The sequence below is a fragment of the Protopterus annectens genome, chromosome 6.part0 (genome assembly GCF_019279795.1).
Source record: "Protopterus annectens isolate FY-2018-M chromosome 6.part0, PAN1.0, whole genome shotgun sequence".
Taxonomy (NCBI): domain Eukaryota; kingdom Metazoa; phylum Chordata; order Ceratodontiformes; family Protopteridae; genus Protopterus; species Protopterus annectens.
In genome coordinates, this window is record NC_056737.1 from 1,100,307,476 (window position 1) to 1,100,333,059 (window position 25,584).

Here is a 25,584-nt window from a genome sequence, read left to right on the forward strand (position 1 = left end):
GTGCAGAATCTGGTTCTCCTGCTGAGACAATAGGGTAGGAATCAGAGGCAGGTGCCATGGGGCCAACAGTGACACACTGCGCAAGAGGGGGTACCAGTGTTGGCGTGGCCAGTCGGGTGCAATCAAAATCCTCCTTGGCTTGCCTTGTTTTATCTTTAGTAGTACTTTGGAGAGAAGAGGCAGAGGAGGAAAAACATAAACTTCCAGCTGAAGGACAGAGCATCCACTTTCCAAGCTTGTTTGTGGGGAGTCCTTGTGCAAAATTTGTCCAATTGATAGTTCTGGGGGAAGGCAAAAAGTTCTACATCTGGGTTCCCCCATTTGCTTGTCAACATGCTGAAAATCCTTGGTTCCATTTTCCACTCGTGTGGGTCCATGAGGTTTCTGCTTAGTTCGTCTGCCAGTGTATTTAGTTTTCATGGCAGGAACTGAGCTTGTAAATGTACTTGGCAGCTCAGGGCTGTGTTCCACAATGCCATGGCTAGTCTGCAGAGGGAGTAAGAATGTGTGCCCCCCTGCTTATGTACCACATAACAGTGGTGTTGTCTGTCTTTACCATTAATTGCCCTGGAAGACTGTGGTCCTTGAAGGCGGTCAGAGCATTCTGTACAGCTATTTCTTTTTGATTGATATGCAGGTGCATTTGACTTGGGTCCCATTTGCCCTGAATGCACTTCCCTGCCAGGTGAGCCCCCATGCATAAGTCTGATGAATCTGTTGTTAGGGTTTGGAGGCCGGGGGTAGTATGAATGGTAATCCCTTGTTTTGGTGGCAGGCCTCTGCCCACCAAAGGAACTCTAGGCGTAGACAATGTATGATAGGAATCATTGCTTCTAGATCCTGAGACACCATAGGCTTTTTAGATATCATTGCAGTTTCTTCATATGCAGTCTTGCATATGGAATTAGAAGAATTAGGAGGCCATGAACCCCAAGGCTTGTAGTATTTGCCTTGCAGATAGCAGGGTTTTTGTGGCCACTTATTTGAAGTAGGTTGTCAAATGAATTTGTTTCTCTGGCATGAGGAAAGCCATCTGGGAAGTTGTATTCAAGCTTGCTCTCAGGAATGTAATTTGTTGACAGGGTACCAGGTGTAATTTCTTTTCGTTTATGGTATACCCTGTACAAGTTAGCACCCTTTGTACAAAGGCCAGATGATTCAATAGTATGTCCTGGCTTTCTGCCCGTATTAGACAATCGTCCAGGTATGGGTATATCTGTATATTTCTTTGCCTGCAAAATGCAATGACTGGAGCTAGGCACTCTGTGAATACCCTGGGTGTAGTAGATAAGCCAAAGGGCAGTGCAGAGAACTGATAGTGCGTGTAGCCTGCTTTGAAGCATATGTATCTTCTGCAAAATTTCCTGATTGGGATGTGCAGGTATGCTTCCTTCAAATCTAGTGTTGCCAACCAGGTGTCTTTGCCTAGATTAGGGAGCAACTGGTGAAGAGTCAGCATCTTGAATTTTGGAATCACCAAAAAGGTGTTTAGAGTAGACAGGTGCAGGATAGGATGCCATGAATTGTCTTTTCTGGGTACCAGGAAAAGTCTTGAGTAGAAACTTTGTCCCTTTTCCTCTTCTGGTACCAACTGAATAGCCCCCATGCTTAAGAGCGAAAGTACTTGTTTTTTGGGCCTCTGCACACTGATTTGGGGGTAGATCTGGCCACCCACTTGGTGCTGGTAACGTGTGGAAGTGAAATCTGTATCCCTGGGACACTATTTAAAACCCATTTGTCCTGGGTAATGAGTTCCCAGTTCTCTGCATGAAGAGCAATCTTTCCCCCCAAAAGGGCAGTCAGTTGATAAGTGCTTGGCAGTTTTAAAAAGAAGTCATTGAGAGAGTTTTCCATAGGTGGGAGTTTTATTACTCCCAGATTTGGAAGTGGAGGCCCCCCACTGCTTAGTCCTGTGTGTACCCTGGAACTGAAGCCTGGGAGCTCTACTGGATCTGGGTTTGGACTGAGAAGGTCTGAAGAGGCAGGAAAGGATCAAATTTTGGAGGGCCAATGCCTACTAAACCTTGGAGGTTGTACTTGTAAAAAAATCTTTAACTGATTTAGCTTTTTCCTCCATCTTTTTAAGAACTTCTGCCTTGTTGCCAAACAGGCGGTCCTGGTTTAAGGGAGCATCCAGTAATTTAGCTTTAACATGATCTGGCAAGGATTGCTCCTTAAGCCAAGCATGCCTTCTAAGTACAGACCCAGTCACAGCAGCCCTGCAAGATGCCTCTAGTGAATCAAAACCACAATGCAAAGTATGTTTTCCAACCTAGTCAGCTGAATGCAGTAAATCCTGCAAATCCTTATTTTCAACACAATCTAGAATCAGCAACATTTTCTGTTTAAGCAATCTAATAATATGCTGCTGATACTTTAACGTATGAAACTGGCAGTTTAAGGTCCTAATGGCCAAAGTTGCAGAAGTGTATACCTACTTACCCCATCTATCCAGCGCCCTGGAGTCTCTATCAGAGGGGGTAGGATTTCTGGCAGTAGTAGCTTTAATGCCCTTGGGTCCCTGTGAAATGGTCTCAGGATCCGCAGTAGAATTTTTAAAAAGGAACTTGTGAGAGTCAGGGACCCTGTAATATCTATCGGGTTTTCTGGGAGCAGGAGGTGCCTGAATACACCCTCAGAAGTCGGTGTCTGCACAGCGGCTCTGGACCCTTCCAAGGTAGAGACATCCGCAGGTTCCACAGTTGAAGCATCTTGTGGCATACCGGACTCTGAATGGATCTCAGTAGAGGCCTGCGAACCTGTAGCGAGTATCAGAGGCTGTGAAAGCGCCTCACTGAGTACCAGCGAACTGGCGACTGGCTTAGCAGAAGCGTCGTCGGCAGCTTTGGACATAGGCGGCCTGTCTTTGTCTTTGCGCTTTTTTGGAATGTTGGTAGTTGGATGGCTTACCGAAGCCCTATCAGGAAAATTGAACAGAGCACCAAAATATTTAGAAGCGTATATATACTGATGATGGATAGTTTGGGGTTTAAATAAGGCACAAAACCGACAGCGAGGTATGTCGTGGTCAAGGCCTAGGCAAGGAATACGGTGCGAATGAAAATCTTTATGAGGTATTTGCTTTCCACAAGTAATGCAATTATTTACTTTTGTGCACAATAAAATTCCAGACAGTAGGACCCCTCATGAATGTTTTTTAATCCACACAAACATAAATCGTAAAATCCAAAAACACGATGCACATTAACGTTAAAAACATACATTTTCGTTTGTAACACTTCCTCAGATGTGGGTTATTTGCAAAAATTGAATCCTTTTTATACTAACAGAACAGCTATGAACCACTGAAGTGTTGACTGATTTTTAACGAGATCATAATACCAAAAGCTATGGTATGGTAATGTATTAGGTATGTATTAAAACATGCACAAAACATTACAACTTTCAACAGAACAGACTTATTTATTTAAAATATTAAAATCCTTGTAGATAATGCATAAATATGTATTTGTGAAAACATTGTTAGACATTACTTGTGAACATTTCATTCTAAAAAACAGCTTTCGCTCATTCCAGTGTGTTATGCCATCTAGTGACCATTATACTTCATTGCACCCTATTAAAACAACTCCATTTAATATATACAAAAAAATGTTACTTGAAACTTTTCTTTTATGTTGAATAATACATGAAACATTTTTTTAAAAAGTAAGAGCTGAATAAAATTGATTAAAATTATTAATATAAATATAAATGGACTTCTTAAAATACCATAAATTAAGTTAATACCTTATAAAAAATGTTAAAAATAAACAGCTCAGCACTGAAATAAATAGGACATGCTGGAGGGACAGATTCATAACCCAGAGGATCCCTTCACTCTGGAATAAAATCCCAGTCCAGGTTAGGCAGAGTCCCTCATTGACTCTCTTCAAGAAGAATCTTGATGAGTGGATGGGAGACTGTAGATTTACTCCGGGTATCACTTCTGTGTCACTGTTAGACAGATGCACAGTATACTAACCTCGAAAAAGGGCGACGCAAAGTTCATTTTAAAATGGGTGGCGAAAGCCAGACACATTCTGGCTAGGCTTGTAAATGCCCTAGGGCAGATAGCGTAGTATGAACCTATGAACAAATGCTTTAACTTGATGTTAATGGAATAAAGAGAATAAAGTGAGGACAGGGATAGTATCAAATATTGACCCTATGATTAGACATATACAAAAATGTATGTATATACATATAAAAAATTAATTAAGGATATATCCATAAAAAATAGTACTATTTTAAATACAATATTAAAATGCATTATTATAAAGAAGCTTATAACTTTGCTGTCCTCAATTTTAAAAGCTAGGCTATTGATATATGATTATTTAAGCCTTTATGTTTATTGGCTTGTAAGTTGACCTGCCACCAAAGCTCCCTATACCTCTTATCCTTTCTTCCCATAGGCCTCCCCTCTCATCATTCTTTACTTTTTCCAAAACAAAAAAGAAAAAGCATGCATTTTCACAATTTTGAGTGTGCCTATATAGGGCGTTGGTTTCTTTTTTACATTGTATATCATATATGTGTTCGCAGATTCTTCTTTTAAGCTTACGTTCTGTTTTTCCTATGTAAAAAAACCTGGCAGGCTTTACACTTGGCTAAATACACCAAGCCAAAATCATCACAACTGTGTAATATTCCTTCCCCACTAATGTTGTATTTCTACTTTCTAAATATATGGACTCATTAACAGTGTAAGCACACTGAGATCAGTGCCCACATTTGTATGTTCCATTTTTTCTTTTGTTACTAGGGCTATTCGTAATATTATGTTCTAACAAATTCTTCAAATTATAAGAGTTCTTGTATAGCACTCCTAACCTTTCCTTACTAATTTTGTCCAAATCAGTACCTTTTCCATTCTTTTTCCAATATATTTCACACCATAACTGAAGTTGCATTAAATTCCAACACCAAAGCCCTATTAAAATTTTCATCCTGCTTATTTTTTCCTATTATTTCCTAATTTTTGCCTAAAATATGTTTAAATTTCCCTGTTCTCCCTTGTAAAACTTCTTTTTCTATATATTCCAAAAGACACACTGAATATTTTTTGCCACACACATTTGATTAAGAATTTTCATTTCTTGTACAAAATCTTGTTCCTCAGAGGTCATCCTTGAAGACCTTATATACTGGCCTCTGACTAAATTCCGCTTTTATTGTGTAGGGTGCGCACTAGTGCAATGTACGTATGAATTTGAATAGGTTGCCTTCCTATATAGTCTGAAACACAGTTTAACCTTCTTTTTTATATATTTCTGTGTCCAGGTATAGTAACTTTTCCTTATCAGCTTTATATGTAAATTTCAGAAAATATGTGCTGTTATTCTGAAAACCTATAAATTCAGTAATTTCTTCACTGGATGCAATCCAAAAAATACATACGTCACCCAGGAATCTTTTATATAAAAACCATTTCTGGCTACATATTGAATTTAAAATCAGCTTTTCCTCCCATTTTGCTAAAGCAAGATTTGCATATGTTGGGGCACATGCCGCACCCGTAGCCACACCTTTGGTCTGGTGAAAATATTCACCTTTAAAATATAAAAAAATTGTATTTTAAAATCAAGTCAATTAAATGCAAGATTACTATACATTCATCATGAGTCAGGCTATTATCTTCAAACATTGCTTCTTCCAAAAATACCAGTCCTTCTTCATGTGTTACTACTGAAAACAGATCTACAACATCCACTGCTAGGAAGGTCAATTCATCCCTGTACTGATCTTGTTTAATATTTCTTAAAAAGTCCTATTAATCTCCAAGGATGTTGTTTCTTCCTAACCGCAACTTTTTTTTAACTTGCTATCTACGAACTTAGCAAGAGGCAAAGTTTTTGATCTCTCCGCTGAGACTATTGGCCTCAGAGGTGGGTCTATTCCATTTTTGTGTTTTAGGTATACCAAAAATGGATGGTATCCTTGGTTTCTCCACTTTTAAAAATGCATACATCTTGTTATCTATTAAATTTTCAACTAATAGGTCTTCTAACACCATATCCACTCTACGGTAAGCTATATTAATTTCATTCGTAGTATCTAGAGGTATCTCTCAAAATCTCGTTCATTTTACCTTCATATGTGAGTGAATCCATTAATACCATCCCCCCACCCTTGTCCGGTTTCATGACTTTGATTTCTAAATTGTTCCTTAGTTCCTTTAAAACTGAATTTTCTTTTTCATCTAAATTGGCTTTGTACCCAACTTTTGTAAATGTTTTCCTAATTTCAGTTTCAACCAAACTTTCAAAGTTTTTAAGTTGTAGATGCAGTGAGCGGTTAAATGTACTCTTTTTTTACTAATTTAACAGGTCCCATGGTGTTCACCCGATTAAAAAAGATTTGTAAATAATTTTTTCTAAGAAAAGTTTTTATATCTATTAAAGTTTTGGCAAGGTCCCCTTTTCTAAGTGGTTTACATTTAATACCTCTAGAAAGTAAGTTGAAATGAGCATCCTGCAATTCTATAGAAGTATAATTTATAAATACTAAAATCTCCTTTAATAAACCTATATGGGTTGTTTTTGTCACAAACAATCCTTTCTGAATCCAAGTTGGGGGGTGGGCACTTGTCTGAATTAGTACATCCCCCTTATTCCTCTCCTCCAAAAATTCGAAGTCTGTTTATTCTCATGATATTGATTTTTATTCCTTAATCTTTCTGACCTCCTTTAAGGATGGGTATTTGTTGAAATCATCAAAATCATTAATGTCCTCACCTACACCCGGGGGGGGGGGGGGGCATTGTATACATCACTTTCCCTAAATTCTCTAAAATCCCTTTCCCAAAACCTATACCAAGTTTTGGGTTTGGGATAACTGGTATTATTTTTATACTTAGATCTCTTTCTAATTTCTTTATTTTCCTTCTAATAAGTTCATTACATTGTTAATCAACTGCTCCCTTAATACTATAATATTTTTCGTTCTCTTCCGGCACACCAAACATCAAATCATTCTTAATAGAATCATATATAGCATCTATTTAAGTAAATCATCTTTTACTCTTTCATTCTCTTCTATCATACTTTTTAAAACTTCTAACCCACATCTGTTAAACATACTTATCAATTCTTTGTGAAAGATACTGTCAGGCACAACATTGTTAGGATATTTACATATATGCAAACTTTTTGGTACAATATTTTCTGCAATACATTCCTTTAGGTATCAATTTTCTACCTCCAGACCTTTAAATTTGAACAATAGTCTTTCAAATTTGTCTAACATATTTCTATAAGTATCACTCACTGGCTTCTTATAGGGTCATAGGTTCATACTAGGCTATCTGCCCTAGGGCATTTATAAGCCTAGCCAGAGTATGTTTGGCTTTCGCCACCCATTTTAAATTAATTTTGCTATGCCCTTTTTCGAGGTTAGTATACTGTGCCTCTGTCAAACAGTGACACAGAAGTGATACCCGGGGTAAACCTACGATCTCCCATCCACTCATCAAGATTCCTCTTGAAGAGAGTCAATGAGGGACTCTGCCTAACCTGGACTGGGATTTTATTCCAGAGTGAAGGGAGCCTCTGGGTTATGAATCTGTCCCTCCAGCATGTCCTATTTATTTCAGTGCTGAGGTTCAAGTCTCTCGAGCGTGTAGCTCGATGGGATTTGGATTTTCTGAGGTGCAGCATGTCCATTAACTCCGGGATGGACATGGCTTTATACGTCAGGCACAGATCACCCCTGAGCAGGTGGTATGCCACTGAGTAGAGCTGGAGTTTCTTTAACCGGGCAGAATATGGCATCTGTTTGAGCCCTTTGATCCTCTTGGTGAGGTACTTTTGGGGTCTTTCCAGTTGCTGCAGGTGTCTGGTAAGGTACATCCCAAAAGAGGCATTGTACTCAATTATGGGCCTGATGAGGGATGAGTAAAGAGGCATGATGACCTACCCTGATCTAGATGTGAATCACTTCATGATTAGGTGGGCTATATAAAATGTTTTTCTAACCACTTTGGCCACGTGGTTGTCAAATGAGAGACTGCTGTCAACTTGGGTCCCCAGGTCCCTAATTACTTCTTCCTTACTTAATGGATTACCACCTATGTGGTAATTTGTGGGCACTTTGTTTTTGCCGAAGGGGATGACTATACACTTTTTGGTGTTTAGCTTGAGGCCATGGCTCTGGCACCAGTTGTCTGTTTCTATGAGGCCCTTTTGGAGGATGCTTGTGTTGGCTGGAGAGTCGATTATGACGCCCAGTTTGCAGTCATCCGCGAACTTGGTCAGCCACAGTCCTTCCGTGTTGGCTGTACCTCCGAGAAATGTATACCGAACAAGAGAGGTCCCAAGACTGAGCCTTGTGGGACGCCACTTGTAACTGGTTTGGAGTCTGACATGGCTCCAGCAATTCTAACCATGTGGGCTCTGTCCTTGAGCCAGTTTGCAACCCATCTAGTGACATAGGGGTTTATATTTAAGCTGGTGAGATGATCTATAATGCCCGAGTGGGGTATTGTATCGAAGGCTTTTGCGAGGTCCAGGTAGGCTGTGTGGACCACCTTCCCCTCGTCAATGGCCTTGGTGACTGTTTCAAAGAAATCGACCAGGTTTAAGAGGCAGGATCTGCCCTTAACAAAGCCGAACTGGGTAGGATCCAGTGTCTGTAGGTCCCCAATATCTTTAGTTATGAGGTCAATGATGATCCTTTCCATAGCTTTGCAGACCAAGCTAGTCAGGCTTATGGAGCGATAGTTTCCAGGATCCGTTGAGGCACCACCTTTGTGGAGAGGGACCACTGTTGCTGTACGCCACTCTTTGGGTGCATATCCTGTAGTAAGGCTGAGGTTGAAAAAGAAGTTATGTACTTATCATAACGTTCCATGTGAGTTGTACATCTCGCCTTTTTGTTCTTACAAACGGGTTCGGAGCCGATCCCTCGGCTCTGAGTCGGCCGCTTTCCAAGCTGAAACTCTCAGAGAAGCTCGAGACCTAGTGGATATACCATGATTCCCTGCTGCAACTCCCCAGATCTAGCAAGCTGCAACGCAGGAAACCAAGGAAAGGTAACAACCCCCTGAATTGTTAATTCCAGCATAAAACAGGAATAGAGAAAGGAAGCAACCTGCCCAAGGATAGGCTGATCTAAAAAAAGACCAAACTGACCTCCCTGCTAAGGCAACCATCACTCTCCACGGAGGGAGGGATTGTGAGAACAAAAAGGCGAGATGTACAACTCACATGGAACGTTATGGTAAGTACATAACTTCTTTATGTGAAGTTGTACTATCTCGCAGTTTTGTTCTTACAAACGGGTAGCGTCCCAAGCACCCTAATCCTGGGTGGCTCACGGGAGGAACATTCCCGAGCACAGTGGAACCAAAGGAGGCCCTGTCCCTGGAAGCCCTGTCCACTTTATAGTGAGTGATGAACGTGTGAGGCTTAGACCATGTGGCAGCTGCACAGATAACATCTAAAGGCAAACGGGCAGCATACGCCAAGGATGTAGACACCGCCCGGGTAGAATGGGCTTTAACGTCAGAGGACAATGACTGATTGGTAGATGCGTAAACAAATTTGATACAGTTAGCCAGCCATCTGGATAAAGTGGATTTTGAAACTGCATGTCCCTTCCTGCTATCAGCGAACGAAACAAACAGCTGTTCAGTCTGTCTGAAATCCTTTGTACGGTCAAGGTAGAACCTTAGCTGCCAGTGCACGTCAAGCTTATGCAACATATATTCTAGTTTGTTGGTGTGATGTCTGAAGAAGGTAGGAAGTTCGATGGATTGATTTATGTTGCTCTCTGAGCACACTTTGGGAAGGAAAGTGGGGTTAGTCCTAAGAGAAACTCTGTCTGGGTGAAAAATTAAATATGGCTGTCTGGAGGACAATGCCTGCAGTTCAGACACTCTATGTGCGGAAGTAATGGCTACCAAGAAAATAGTCTTCCACGAAAGGAATTTCAGATGGCATGAAGAGGCTGGTTCGAACGGGGAAAGCATCAATTGTGATATGAGATTTAAATTCCAGGGAGAAATAGGGAGTCTAACCAGTGGCTGAGGTGATGGGTTCCTTTTAGAAATGCTTTACAAAGTCTATGCACCATAATGTTAGATCCATCACATCCTACATGAAAGTTTGAGATAGCAGCCAATTGTACTCTTATGGTGGCAGCTGTTGAGCCCTTACTGAACAAAGAGGATAAAAACTCCAGAATGATATGAAGTGGCGCCACAAATGGATCAATGTTGTAGCGAGCAACCCAATGTACGAATCGTTTCCACTTACTATTGTACAATTTTCTGGTAGACAGTTTGTGAGAAGAAACTATGATATGCTGTACGGTAGGGCACAAATCAGTAGACCTGGGAATTGGAGCAGCCAAGCTATCAGATTTAGGGAGAAAAGGGAAGGATGAAGAACTCCCAAAGAATGGGTCAGCAGGTCCGTCACTGGGTCCAGGATCTACGGTTCTACCAGTTGATATTTCTGCAGAAAGGGGAACCAAATTTGTCGAGGCCAAGACAGGTCTATCAATATAACTGTCCTTCCTAGACTTTTGGCTTTCTGAATAAATCTGGGAATTAAGGGGATCGGTGGAAAGGCATAAAGGAGACCCGGGGGGCCAATCGTGCACAAGTGTGTCCCTTAGTTTGTTCCCCGGTGGGGGATAAAGGGCAAAGTAGCTGCTGAATTTGGCATTCACTGGGGATGCAAACAGGTCACAGCAAGGCCGGCCCCATCGAAGGAAGATCTGTTCCGCCACACTCTGTTTTAGAGACCACTCGTGAGGCAGCAGCATAGCCCTGCTTAAACTGTCGGCTATCACGTTGGAAGATCCCGGGATGTGCGTTGCTGTCAGAAAGCGTCCGGTGGATACAGCCCACTGCCATATTCTCAGGGCCTCGTGGCATAGGGGATAGGACTTGGCTCCCCCTTGTTTGTTGATATACCAGACTACCGACATATTGTCCGTCTGGATGGCAATCGTACCTAAAGGTAGAGAGTTGTGAAAGTGCTGCAACGCTAGGAACACTGCTCTCATCTCTAGGACATTGACATGCAAATGAGTTTCCATAACCGACCAGGTGCCTTGGATAGTGTTTCTCTGAAAAAAGCCCCCCCTCCCACCCTATCAGGGAAGTATCCGTGGTCACTGTGGCTGTGGGTTGGGGAAGAACAAAGGGATGACCGATTGTCACATGGTCGCTGATTAACCCACCAAGTGAGATCTTTCTTGCAAAGAGCTGTCAATCGAATCTCGTATAATAAAGGTAGACTCTGGTAGGACCATTGAGCGAAAAGAAGCCATTGTAATATCCGCATGTGCATTCGGCCTAAGGGAACTGCTATCAAGGCCACTGCCATTGTGCCCAACAGTTGTAATATCTGTGACGCTGGTGCTTTGTCGAGAACTAGAAGGCTGGACAACTGATCCCTCAACGAGACAATTCTGGATTGAGGCAACTTGATTTTTTCATTGATGGTGTCTATTTCTGCTCCTAAGAAGGTAATATGCTGTGAGGGCAATAATGCAGATTTCTCGAAATTTAGAGTGATACCTAAATGAGAACAAAGATGTATTAAGTAATCTCTTGACCGCAGAAGTTGATACTTGGTGGTGGCGGTAAGGAGCCAGTCGTCCAGATACGGAAACACTCGGAATCCTAGTCGTCTCAGATGAGCCGTAACCACCGCCATGCATTTGGTGAACACCCTGGGGGCTGTGGTGAGACCAAAGGGCAGGGCTCTGAATTGGTAATGACTGGCTCCCAGCCGAAAATGCAGATGATCTCTGGATGCTCTGTACATTTTGATATGGTAGTATGCATCCTTGAGATCTACAGAGCACATCCATTCTCCCTTTGACAAAAAGGGAGGATTGACTGCAGCGTGACCATCCAGAACTTCTTCTTTACAAAGGCGTTGAGCCTGCTGTGGTCTAGAATGGGCCTCCAGTCCCCCGTCTTCTTTGGCACTAAAAAGAACCTCGAGTAAGTTCCGAATCCTCTTTGGTCTGCCGGGACTGGCTGGATGACTCTTTTGTCTAGAAGATTTTGAATCTCTATCACTGCTAGTCTTCTCAGACTGGGTGGAACGTCTGGACTTTTTGCAAATACAGGGGGATTTTTTATAAAGGGAATATGGTAACCTCTGGTAATGATGCTTTTCACCCAAGAATCTGTTGTGTTGTTTAGCCAGGCATTTGGGCGTAAAGCTAAGTGACCCCTGACTGTCTCCAGAGTAGAACAGCCGGGCTTCCCTTCAGGAACGCTGACAGGGTTTGCCAGAGAACTGGTCCCTGTCACCCTGGTTTTGCGGACCACCTCTGCCAATTGGACGGCATCTTCCATTTTGACCTCTTCCTCTGCCTCTGGAGGAGGTATCTGTAGGTGTGTTTTGGAAAGCTTCCTGAGGTTTCTGGAACCACATTTTCCCACTTTGTTGCCCTTTGGGGTACGGTCTGGTTGGAGTGGAAAAATGGACTCCGACGGCAGATAGAGTCTTTCCTTCTTGCTCACACCTCATAAGTGTCTCCTTAACTTTTGGACCGAACAAGGCCGATCCGTCAAAAGGGGTGTTTACAAATGAAGACCTAAAGGCTTCCGCGAAGGGGCACAGGCGCATCCAGGATCGTCTCCTAAGAGCTATCGCTGAACCTGCCGCTCTACTCGAACCTTCGGCAGCATATGAAATGAGCCGCATGGATGAGTTGACTATGGAATTTAGGGTGAGTTGTGCATTCACCTTGCCAGAGATTGCATCAGCTAAATAACCCTGAAGGGTGTCTCCTAGTTCTTTGAGATCTCATTGAAGACGTGTAAAATGAGTTAGATAGTTTAGCAATCTCATGGAAAATGTCGCCAAACTGAAAATGCGTTTTCCATATCTATTCATAGTCCTGGAATCTTTATTAGGAGGATGGACAGTAGAAGACGACTCCGACATCTCTTTCTTAGTGGCCGCAGCCGCCACCACCAAAGTATCTACCGGAACTCCTTTTGTTAAGAAGGACTTGTCTTATGGGGCAGTAATGAACTTATTAGGCTTCCGAGGGACTGGTTCCATGGTGTCAGGAGACTCCAACGCCCTTCGAGCAACTAGTTCCATTAGTTCATTGAAGGGTGGAGTAACCCAAGAGGTGGACGGTTGAGATCCAAAGGCCTTCAGGAGAACCGACTCGTCCTCAGTAGGGGCAAGGGACTGCCAATCCTCTCTCTGTTTCAGGATTTCCAAAATGTCTGAAAATGAGACCTCTTCCAAGGGGGACCGTGGGGACCCTTCTGATTCCTCCAAGTCGGTATTTAATGTAAGACATTCCTGAGGGGAATCTAAGTGCCTCCTCTTGCACAGTTTCTTCCTAGGCACTTCCTTGGTGGGAGCTTCCGCAGAAGTATCTAGGGAGGTGGGGTCACTTGAAGGGGATTCCTGAGGCCCTGGATCTCGACGCTTAGAAGGGATCTGCGGAGAAGAGGCAGAACGAGGCCCTTTGGGAAGAGGTGAAGACAGATCCGAGGAAGTAGTGGTCTTAGCAGACAAAACCTTCCTCATGGCACCGAAGGTGCCAGAATCCCAATTCGAAGGATCGATCGGCTCCGAAGAGATCGGTTGATCGCTCTGAACCGAGACCCCACGCTCCAAACCAGAGGACGGGGCCGAGGACATCTGCGCCGAAGCACCGAGCGGGAGAGTCTGAACCGAAGTGTCGGTTCGACTAACGACCGGAGTCGATGAGTGACTGTCGGTCCCGAGGTTCTGCCGTCGGTACCGAAGAAACCAAGGTTGATGGAGCAGAGGGAAGAGGATCGAACCTCGGCTCCATAGGGTCTACTAGCATCGGTTCCGTCAGCACCGGCTCCGAAGATTCGATGGGTTTCGGAGGAGGAGGAACGGAGGAAACAAGAGGCAAATTCGGCTCCGACGTCACTTGACTCGAAACAGATAACATTTTGGCAAGGGCCGGGTTCCCCAATAACCTTTTCACCACTCGATCCAGATCCACATCATATAATTTGGAGGAGTGTGAAGAGTGATGGGTCGAAGGAGCCGAAGAATGCATCGACTGGAGGATAGGTGATTGGGGTGCATCGAATATTGGCTCCACCACCAGAGATCGAACAGGTGGATCGATACTCGGTCCCAAGGTCTGTGGAACAGATATTCAAATCACGCCAGAGGTACTCGGAGCCGGAGACTTAGGCTCCGAAGATCCTCTAGAAGACTTAGACCCCTTCGACGTCTTAGAAGAGAGGTCAGCTTTTTCAAGAGAGGCCTGAAAATCCGGTTTTAGAAGCCCTCTATCTACCAACTTCCTTCTTTCTAGCAGAACTCTAGCACTGAAGGAGTGGCAGATAGAGCAGACTTCTTGCAAATGTACCGAGCCAAGACAATATACACATGTGTTGTGGTTGTCAGTAACGGACAGCTTCTGTCCACAACCACATCTCTTAAAACCCGACTTTTGTTTTTCGGACATACTAAGTCCCACAAAAAACACAACAAATAACCTTAAGTATTCTACTATATATACAAAGGAGAAACACCAATTAAACAACCCTAGATATTATAAATGTTAACTACTTGAAAAACACTCCACAGCACACTTGACTAAACTATGTATATATTAATGTAATGACAGAGCCCTGTCAACTACTAAGGAGGAGACAAAAACTCCTTCAACTACTAAATTACTATAAGAAATCTACTCTACAAAACTAACTTAACACCATCGAAAAAAGGATAAAATCTTAAACTACAAAAAATATTTAAATAAGAAAAGTTTTCACTGGCCCGAGCTTCACTCTTGAGAGCTTGCGATCGTTGCAGCAGCAAACTAGATCTAGGGAGTTAGAGCAGGGAATCATGGGATATCCACTAGGTCTCGAGCTTCTCTGAGAGTTTCAGCTTGGAAACTGTCTGACTTGGAGCTGAGGGATCGGCTCCGAACCCGTTTGTAAGAACAAAACGGCAAGATAGCACAACTTCACATCAGTAGTTTTATGTTTGGGTTTAGCTCTTCTTGGAGTTCATGTAGGACGCAGCCTGGGACACAGTCTGGTCCCACTGATGCTGCGTTTTTTTGCTTTGGAGAGGGCGGCTCTTACCTGAGCATCTGAGATGTCAGGGGGGCAGCACTCTGCTGGGATAGATATTTGCCCTTTTGGTGGGGAGGGGGAGAAGTTTGCGCTGAACCTGCCAGCTAGGATGTTGGCAATGTCTGTATGTTTGATGTATTTTTTGTCATTTTGGACTAATTCTGAGCATATCTGGGAATTCCCATCCAGGTTCCTAACATAACTAAAGAAAGCCTTGTGATTATCCTTAGTGTCCTGTGCAATTTTTCTCTCTAGGCTGGCCTTAGACGATTTTATGAGTGCCCGTAGTTCTTTGCTAATACTGATCAGAGATGCCTTCCCTTTTTGGGATTTTGCTCTATTATGTAGTAGCTTCCTCCTTCTATTGTATAGTTTGTTTATGGCTGGGGTCCACCAGACAGGACGTCTGCCTTTGGAGGATTGGGTCTTGGTTTTATTTGGGATTGCATGACCCATGCATTCCTGAAGGTGTTCACAGAATGCGTTTATAAAGGATTCTGCAGTCTGGGACATATTTTCCTCAGGCCCAGGGGCTTTGAAGGATTCCACCTCGTTTTTGAGGAGTGTGAAATTTGCTTTAGAGAAGTTTTTCACTGTGGTTTGCTTGGCAGGGGGTGGGGTCGGGATGTGAATATCCAGTGAGATTAGTTTATGGTCTGATCTTACCAATGAGGGATACACTTCTGGTCTGGAGCAGAGAGTCCCTATGTTGGTGAAGATCAGGTCCAGTATGTTTTCCCCTTTTGTGGGAGTGGTAACAAGTTGTTCCATAGCATTTGAGTTTATAAATTCTAGGAACCTTTGGGCTAGGGTGTTGGAGCTAGAGTAATGCTCCCAGTCTATGTTTGGGTAGTCGAAGTCACCCAATATAATGGTGTTTGGAGAGAACTTCATATTTTCCAGTGTTCTCAGGAAGGCTGAGTGGGGTTCCTGGGTTTGGGAGGGTGGTCTGTAGCAGGCTATAAACTGGAAGGCAGTTTTACCCACTGTTAGTTGCACATGGATAGTCTCTGATGCTTCGTGCTGTGCCACCAATGTGGAGGTGTGGGTATCTTTGACGAATATTGATACTCTCCCCTCCTTTTGTGGTTCGGTCCAAGTTTTGGGGCCGAAAAACATGGTATGAGGTATAACCTGGTAGTGCTGGGGTGCTCTCGGGAGCCTTGAACCAGGTTTCTGTTACTGCACAGATATCGATGTTCTCCATGCTAAGGAGAGTTTAAATTAAGTTCTGTTTAAATTTTTTGTCTTTGAAATTAGAAGAATAACTAACCTGAAGCCAGTCTAAGATTTATGCCATTGGCACCATTGTTGTAACCTGCCGACGTCCCTGCATGCCCATCTTGTACTTTGGGACTGGAATGGCTGCTAGCTTCCCCATTGCTTTCCACGTCCCTAAGAACTCCAGGCGTTTGCAAAAAGTCTGAGTGATTTAATGCTGACCGTTTTGTACTCCTTTTGGTTCCTTTCCATTACTAGTATAGCGCTTTGCTTTGTGAACACCCTATACTTCATGGTTTTTTCCTCTTTGATCCTCTTAGCCAAATCGACCAATGATTGACATTCTCACCCCTGTAAGCCTATCAATTGAGTTAATTGGCCAATCAATTTTCTTGTTTGGCCCAATTCCTCTTAATGGTTCCTCCCTTCACTGTCCAAACTCATGCCACCTTCCTTGGCACAAAATGTACACTTCTAAAACCAAAAAATGCCAAACTAATCCAAGAAAACACAACACGATAGACTCCTTAGGTGCACAATAAAGTTCCAGACAGAAGGACCCTTCACGAAAGTCTTTTAATCCACACAAACATAAATCGTAAAATCCAAAAACACGGAGCACATTAACGCTAAAAACATACGTTTTCGTTTGTAATACTTCCTCAGATGTGGGTTATTTGCAAAAATTAAATCCTTTTTATACTAACAGAACAGCAATGAACCACTTGACGTGTTGACTGATTTTTAAAGAGATCATAATACCAAAAGCTATGGTATGGTAATGTATTACATATGTATTAAAACATGCACAAAACATTACAACTTTCAACAGAACAGACTTATTTGGTATTCAAAATATTAAAATCCTTGTAGATAATGCATAAAACAATGATGAAAAATATATATTTATGAAAACATTGTCAGACACATTACTTGTGAACATTTCATTCTAAAAAACAGCTTTCGCTCATTCCAGTGCGTCATAATGCCATCTAGTGACCAACATCATCCAGGGTTAAATGATCATATATCAATAGTCCCGCTTTCAAAATTGAGGGCAACAAAGTTACAAGCTCCTTTTTTAATAATGCATTTTAATATTGTAATATTGTATTTAAAATAGTACTTTTTTATCGATATATCATTAATTTTTTATATATATACATACATTTTTATATATGTCTAATCATAGGGCCAATATTTGATACAATCCCTGTCCTCACTTTATTCTCTCTATTCCATTATCAAGTAAAGCATTTGTTCAATTTATTTTAACATTTTTTATAAGGTATTAACTTCATTTATGGTATTTTAAGAAGTCAATTTATATTTATATTAATATTAATTTTAATCAGTTTTATTCAGTTCTTACTTTTTAAAAAAATGTTTCATGTATTATTCAACATAAAAGAAAAGTTTCAAGTAACATGTTTTTTAGGACCCCCATTCCACGTTTCTGGAAACACTGGGAAACATAAAGGTCCTACCAAACACCCTAATATTGGGTGATTTCAATTACCCAAACATTAACTGGGAGAACTACTCAAGTACCAACTCCCTTGCCCAACAATTCCTAGAATTTATAAACTCAAACACCCTGGGTCAACTGGTCAACCCTCCCACCAGAGGTGACAACATGCTGGACCTGGTCATCACCAACTTGGGCAACCGGTGTTCTACACCAGAGGTCAAACTCTCGCTGGTTAGATCTGACCATAAACAAATCACTTTGGATATCCATATTCCGCCCCCATCCCCGGACAAGAAAGCCACCGTGAAAAACTTTTCAAAAGCAAACTTCACTTTACTTAAGTCCGAGGTGGAAAGTTTCAAAGCCCCCATGCTGAAGGATAACACTGTCCAAGCTGCAAAATCCTTTACTAATGCATACTACGGGCAGCTATAAGAATGCATGGATCGTGCCATGCCAAGTAAAACCAAGACTCACTCCTGCAAGAAAAAGAAACCAGTCTGGTGGACTCCTGCCATAAACAAGCTATACAATAGGAGGAGGAAACTAGTACAGAAAAGAGTAAAATCCCAAGAAGGGAAAACATCCCTGATCAGTATCAGCAAGAAACTAAGATCCCTTATAAAATCATCCAAGGCGAGCTTTGAAAGAAAAATTGCCAAGAACTCCAAAGAACCACAAGGCATTCTTTAGTTACATCAAGAATCTAAGTGGCAATGCTCAGATCTGCTCGGAGTTGGTGCAGAATGGCACAAAACACACTGAACCGACCGATATCGCCAATATCCTGGCAGACAGGTTCAGAGCAAACTTCACCCCCCCCTCTCACCCCCAAAAGGGCCCATAACCATACCAGAAGAATGTAGAGTCCCTGAAATCACAGACACTCAGGTTAAAACAGCCCTCTCCAAAGCCAAAAATACAGCATCAATGGGACCGGATGGTGTCCCAGACTGCATCCTACACGAGCTCAAAGACAAACTAACCCCGCACCTAACCACACTGTTCAAACTCAGCCTCTCCACAGGCTACATTATCCATAGAGTGGCACACAGCAACGGTTATTCCGCCCCACAAAGGTGGAGCCACAACAGACCCCGGGAACTATCGCCCTATCAGCCTGACTAGCTTGGTCTGCAAGGCTATGGAGCGCATCATCATGGAACTCATTAACAGTGACACTGTGAACCTCCAAACACTGGACCCTGCCCAGTTTTGGCATTAAGGGCAGATCATGCGTCCTAAACCTGGTGGACTTCTTTGAGACAATTACCAAGGCTATAGATGAGGGAAAGGTGGTACACACAGCCTACCTAGACCTCACTAAGGCCTTCGACGCCATTCCCCATTCTGGTATTATAAACAAGCTCACCAGCCTGAACATAAACCCCTATGTCACAAGATGGGTTGCCAACTGATTCACGGACAGAACCCACGTTGTGGGAGCTAGGTCAGACTCTAAACCGGTTACAAGTGGCATTCCCCAGGGCTCAGTCCTAGGACCCCTCCTGTTCGGCATATACTTCTCAGAGGTACAGGCAAGCACGGGACTATGGCTGACCAAGTTTGCAGACGACTGCAAACTAGGCACTATAACTGACTCTCCAGCTGACACAGACATCCTCCAAAAGGGTCTCACTGAGACGGACACCTGGTGTCAAAATCATTGCCTCAAGCTAAATGCCAAAAAGTGCATAGTCATCCGCTTTGGAAAAAAACAAAGTACCCACAAACTACCACATAGGTGGTAGTCCTCTAAATATGGAAGACGTAATAAGGGATCTGGGGACCCAAGTAGATAGTAATCTCACCTTTGATAAACACATTGCCAAAGTGGTTAGAAAATCCTTCTACGTGGCCCACCTAATCACAAAAGGGTTCGCATCCAGATCAAAAGAGGTCATTGTGCCCCTCTACTCATCACTCATCAGACCCATCTTAAGAGTACAACACCCCATTTGGGATGTACCTTACAACACACCTGCAACAGCTGGAAAGACCGCAGAAGTACCTCACCAACAGGATCAATGGCCTCAAACAGATGCCCTATGCAGCTCGACTAAAGAAACTCCAGTTGTACTTGGTTGCATACCAACTACTCAGAGGTGATCTCTGCCTGACATACAAGGCCATGTTCAACCCAGAAATGATGGACATGCTCCACCTAAAGAAAACCTTATCCCCTCGAGCCACACGCTCTAGGGATCTAAACCTCCCCACAACAATAAATAGGACATGCTGGAGGGATAGATTCCTGTCCCAGAGACTTTGCATGCTTTGGAACAAGATCCCAATCTACATTAGGCAGAGCTCCTTGCTAACACACTTCAAAAGAAACCTTGACTAGTGGATGGGAAACAGAAAGTTTACCTACGGGATCACTTCAGTGGCTCTGCTGGACAGAGGCACAGGGAACTAATCTAAGGGGGCGGCGAAAGCCAACACATTCTGGCTAGGCTTATAAATGCCTTTGGGCAAATAGCCTAATACCCACCTATAAACCTATATTAAATAGAGTTGTTTTAATAGGGTGCAATGAAGTATACTGGTCACTAGATGGCAGTATAACACACTGGAATGAGCAAAACCTGTTTTTTAGAATGAAATATTCACAACTAATGTCTCTAACAATGTTTTCACAAATATATATTTTTCATCACTGTTTTATGCATTATCTACAAGGATTTTAATATTTTAAATATCAAATAAGTCTGTTCTGTTGAAAGTTGTAATGTTTTGTGCATGTTTTAATAAATGCGTAATACATTACCATACCACAGCTTTTGGTATTATGATCTCGTTAAAAATCAGTCAACACGTCAATGGTTCATTGCTATTCTATTAGTATAAAAAGGATTTAATTTTTGCAAATAACCCACATCTGAGGAAGTGTTACAAACGAAAATAAGAAGTTATGTACCTACCATAACGTTCCATGTTAGTTGTCTTCTCTCGCCTTCTTTCTTGCTTGATGGGTTCGGAGCCGATCCTCGGCTCCGACTCGGCACTTGCTTTAGCTCGAGAACTCCTTTTACCAGCTCGAGGCAGCCCCATATCCCATGATGCAAGGCAGTAAGTACCCAGATCTCGTTTGTTGACAAAGGGCAATAACACCAAGCATAAAATACTTCCCAAAGGAAGAAGAAACTTACAGATGGAAAAAAGGACCAGGTTTGAATGGTCTTTAGCATAATAGTTTCTTATACAAGGTCTGTCCAGGCCAGGGGGAAGGAGGGAGGGTCGCAAGAAAGAAGGCGAGAAGACAACTAACATGGAACGTTATGGTAGGTACATAACTTCTTAATGTTAAGTTGTCAATCTCGCCTTCATTCTTGCTTGATGGGACCGCGTCCCTAGCACCTCTATCCTGGGTGGCTCAATGGAACAAACTCTTGAGGACTGTAGAGCCAAAACTGGCTCTGTCCCTGGAGGCCAAGTCCAATTTGTAATGGGAAACAAAAGTGGGAGGAGTGGCCCAAGTGGCCGCTGCACAAATAGTGTCCAAAGGCAGTCTAGCTTGAAAAGCTGTAGAAGTAGCTAAACTCCTAGTTGAATGTGCTTTAGGTTTTGAGCACAGCTGTTTTCCCCTGATCGTATAAATTTCAGTGATGACCGAAGAAAGCCATCTGGACAAAGTCACTTTAGAAACAGGAAGGCCTTTTTTATTATCCGCATAGGAAACAAAAAGTTGATCAGATTTTCTAAATTTATTTGTTCTGTCCAAATAATATCTAAGCTGACGGTGGACGTCAAGATAATGTAGCTTTTGTTCAGCTCTATCTGAATAGTTAGGAAAAATACAGGAGATCAATGGATTGCTTCAGATTGTCTTTCGAGGCGACCTTAGGTAACAAGGATGCATTAGTTCTCAAAGATACTCTGTCTTTGTGAAAAATCAAATAGGTGAGTCGAACCGAAAGAGCATGAAGTTCAGACACCCTCCTGGCAGATGTAATAGCCACTAGGAATAAAGTTTTCCAAGAAAGATATTTCAGGGAACAAGAAACAGCTGGCTCGAAGGGGAAGAATCAAGGATGTCAGCACTAAATTTAGATCCCACTGAGGAGGAGGATTCCTGATTGGAGGCTTTAGTAGGAAAATTCCTTTCAAGAAGGCCCTGCAGAGCCTATGGGACATAATATTATGATCTGCTATCCCGACATGAAAATTAGAAATAACAGCCAACTGAACTCTGACTGTGGAAGAAGAGGAGCCTGCATGAAAAATCTCTGCTAAGAAGTCCAGAACTGCCTGAACAGGGGCAGTAAAAGGATCAATATTTTGGGCCTTAGCCCAATAAGAGAAACGTTTCCATTTGCTTGTGTAAATCCTCCTGGTAGAGGATTTTAGTGAAGCTACTATGAGATCTCTAACTGGGTTAGAGATCAAAGGAAGCCTGGCTAAGGAAGGAAGTGGAGCAACCATGCTGTGAGGTTGAGAGAAGGGATTGACCGGTGCAGCTGACCGGATTGGTGAATCAGTAGATCTGGCACTGGGTCCAGATGCCACGGCTGCACCAAAAGGTGATGTTGGAGGAACGGGAACCAAACTTGTCGAGGCCAGTAAGGGGCAATGAGAATCAATTTGGCTCTCAAAACGGTAGCTTTCTGGATCACCTGAGGGATCAGAGGAAATGGGGAGAAGGCATAAAGAAGTCCCTGGGGCCAATCCTGGGTCAGAGCGTCTCTGGGGGGATGGCCTGATAGAGGGAAGAGGCTGAAGAAGTCTGGACATTTGCTGTTTTGGGGAGTAGCAAAAAGATCGCAACATGGACGACCCCATTCCAGAAAAATCTCTTCCGCTATGGATTGCTTGAGGGACCACTCGTGAGGCATGAGAATAGCTCTGCTCAATCTGTCCGCTATAATGTTGGTTTTCCCAGGGATATGCGTTGCTACCAGAAACCGATGAGAGGAGATCGCCCATTGCCATAGTCTGAGCGCTTCTCGACACAAGGGGTAGGACTTGGTTCCGCCCTGTTTGTTGATATACCAAACTACAGACATGTTGTCTGTGTGGACTGCAATTGTCCCTACGGGAAGAAAGTCGTTGAGGGCTTGCAACGTTAAAAGCACTGCTCTCATCTCCAGGACATTTATGTGCAGATGGTACTCGAACGGTTGCCACGTCCCATGAACCATCCTGCCCTGATAATGACCCCCCCCACCCGATCAGGGAGGCATCCGTGGTGACAGTGGCTATCGGGGACGGAGGTACAAAGCATCTGCCTTGGTGAACCTGAGACGATGTGATCCACCAAGCAAGATGTTCTTTGCATGTTTGTGTCACCAGAATCTGGTGACGCATTGGGAGTTGCTGGTATGACCACTGTGTGAACAGCATCCACTGAAGGAGGCGCATGTAGAATCGAGCCAGGGAAGAAGAGTAATGGCCGCAGCCATGAGACCTAATACTTTTAGAACCATTCTGGCCTGTACTTTCTTGCTGGCCAGAATGATCCTGACATGAGTCTGAATGTCTGAAACTCTTTGTTCTGTAAGGGTAGCTGACATCCGAACAGTGTTTAAGTTTGCGCCTATGAAGGTAATAGACTGGCAGGGCGATAAGGATGACTTTTCGAAGTTGACTGAGATGCCCAAATGAGAACAAAGGTCTATTGTGTAATCCCTGGCTTGTATAAGCTGATGCCTGGTGGTGGCTGACAGGAGCCAGTCGTCGAGAATTGGAAACACCTGGAATCCTTGACGTCTCAGGTGAGCCGTGACCACTGCCATGCATTTGGTGAACACTCTGGGGGCTGTATTGAGACCAAAGGGCAGGGCTCTGAACTGGAAATGACTGGACCCCAGCCGAAGCGGAGAAATCTCCTGGAGCGTCTGTGAATTTTGATGTGATAGTACGCATCCTGAAGATCTATTGAGCACATCCAGTTGTCCTTCTGTAAGAAGGGCAGAATTGACTGAAGAGTGACCATTCGAATCTTGTCTTCCTGACAGACTTGTTGAGTCTGCTGAGATCCAATATTGGTCTCCAGTCTCCCGTCTTTTGGGGACCAAAAGAACCTTGAGTAGATTCCGGCTCTGAATGGTCTATTGTAACTGGCTGAATGGCTCTTTTGCAGTAGTTTTGCGATTTCTAACTCTGCAATGTCCCTTAGACCGGTGGTACGTCTGGAAGGGAACTTGAGGGGAAGGGACTTTCCTCGAAAGGAATTATGTAACCCTTGGATATGATCGACTGTACCCATCTGTCTTGAGTGAGGGAATGCCAGGCTTCTGGGTACAGTGATAATCTTCCCGACTGCCTCCAAGGAGGGACAGCCGGGCAACACCTCAGGGATGCTGAAAGGGCTTATCAGAGAGGCTCCCTGTTTCCCTGGTTTTCGGACCCCTCTGCCTCTAGGCGGCGTCTGTTGTTGTTACCCCTCTGCCTCTAGGGGTAAACTGACCACGTGAATCCGGCGTGACTCCTTGGGATTTACGGAACCACATCTTACCACCCTTCTGTCCTTTGGGATAAGGCCTAGAAGGGGTGGAAAACGGACTCCAACAGCAGAAAGAGTCTTGCCGTCCTGCTCACACCTGGTCAAGGTCTCCTTCACCTGAGGGCCAAACAAAGCTGACCCATCAAAGGGAGAATTTGTGAAGGACGCCTTAAGGGATCCGCAAAATCACATAGCCGCATCCAGGCTTGGCGTCTAAGAGCCACACCTGTGCCTGCGGCTCTACTCGCTCCATCCGCAGCATAAGATATTAGCCGCATGGAGGAGTTAGCAATGGAATTGAGGGTTCCTAGCTGCGAAGCAATCTTTTCTTGAGCCCCTGCAGCTGTAGGATCCTGAACTACTTCTCCCAGCTCCTTCAGGATATCTCTCTGGAGTCTGGTGAAGTGACAAAGATAATTCAGCGAGCATAGCAAAGGTCGCTGAGGAAAACATCCGCTTGCCGTACCTATCCATGGTCCTAGAGTCCTTATTAGGAGGATGGACGGCACGAAGGATCTGCAAGTTCCTTTTGGTGGCCGCAGCCACCACCATGGCATCAGCGGGACACCCTTGGTAAGGAATTGTTTGTCACTAGGGGCAGTGATAAATTTAGAAGGCCTCCTAGGGACTGGCTCTACAGAGTCAGGAGCTGTCCACGCCTTCGTGCAATAACCTGCATAAGGGGTCGAAGGCGGAGACACCCAGGAGGTGGAGGGCCGAGATCCAAACGCCTCTAGGTATACTGACTCATCCTCAGAGGGATTGTTGGTGGGCCAGTTTCCCTCTGTTTCAGAAGTTCTAGGATGTCTGAAAAGGAGACATCCTCAGAGGGGGATCTAGGGGATCCCTCTGACTCATCAAAGTCAGTATCCGACGTGACAGACTCGGCGCAGTCTACATGCTTCCTCTTACAAGTCCTCTTCCTAGGAGGATCTCCCGAAACATCAGGAGAATCCTCGGAAGAGGGGAAATTCCCAATGGGAAACCTGAGGCGGAGGATCTCTGGGTCCTGTAGCAAGAGAAGTGGCAGAGATGTCAACAGGTACAATAGAGGGAGGAGCTACGGGAAGAGACTGCTGACTGATACCAGTGGCCAGTACACTCTTCATCACCTCGAATGCTCCCCTCCCAGGCAGGTCCGAGAGAACCCGCTCCGAAGAGCTAGGAACTCCAGGGACCACCGAAAGGGAAGCATCCGAGGCAGATGTCGGAGCCGAGCTCACCAAGGCCGAGGCTCCAAGGGGAAGAGCGGGTTCGGACAAGGGTCGATGCCACTCACCCCTCGGAGGAGACCATGGAAGCCCGACCACCGAATCCCTCTAAGGAAGAGGAGATAAGAGTAGAGGCTGAAGGAACAGAAGGGGGTATCCGTCCTCCAGC

The 25,584-nt window shown here is 43.8% G+C and overlaps 1 protein-coding gene across 1 annotated transcript in view; it reads right to left on the bottom strand.

Annotated features, from left to right (window-relative positions):
- PPP4R3A (protein phosphatase 4 regulatory subunit 3A) overlaps positions 1-25,584 on the bottom strand; it is a 1,651,308-nt gene that overhangs the window by 258,750 nt on the left and 1,366,974 nt on the right. The window lies entirely within an intron of this gene.